Raw genomic sequence first — 416 nt, forward strand, 5'->3', positions numbered from 1 at the left:
AGAGAATCGGAAAGCAACTTGGAGAGAAAAGATCAACTGTCGGTGCAGTTATCAGGAAATGGAAGAAGCACCACACCACCGCCAACCTCCCTCGGTCTGGGCCTCCACACAAGATCTCGCCTCGTGAGGTGTCCCTGATCATGCGAACGGTGAGGAATCATCCCAAAACCACAAGGGGGGAACTGATGAATCAACTGAAGGCAGCTGGGACCAGAGTTACAAAAGAAACGGTTGGTAACACACTACGCCGTCATGGATTGAAATCCTGCAGCGCACGCAAGGTCCCCCTGCTCAAGAAGAAACATGTACAGGCCCGCATGAAGTTCGCCATTCACCACCTGGATGACTCAGAAGAGGCCTGGAAGAAGGTGATGTGGTCAGATGAGACCAAAATAGAACTTTTTGGCCTCAACTCA

This window comes from Micropterus dolomieu, linkage group LG02 (assembly GCF_021292245.1).
Source record: "Micropterus dolomieu isolate WLL.071019.BEF.003 ecotype Adirondacks linkage group LG02, ASM2129224v1, whole genome shotgun sequence".
Taxonomy (NCBI): Eukaryota; Metazoa; Chordata; class Actinopteri; order Centrarchiformes; family Centrarchidae; genus Micropterus; species Micropterus dolomieu.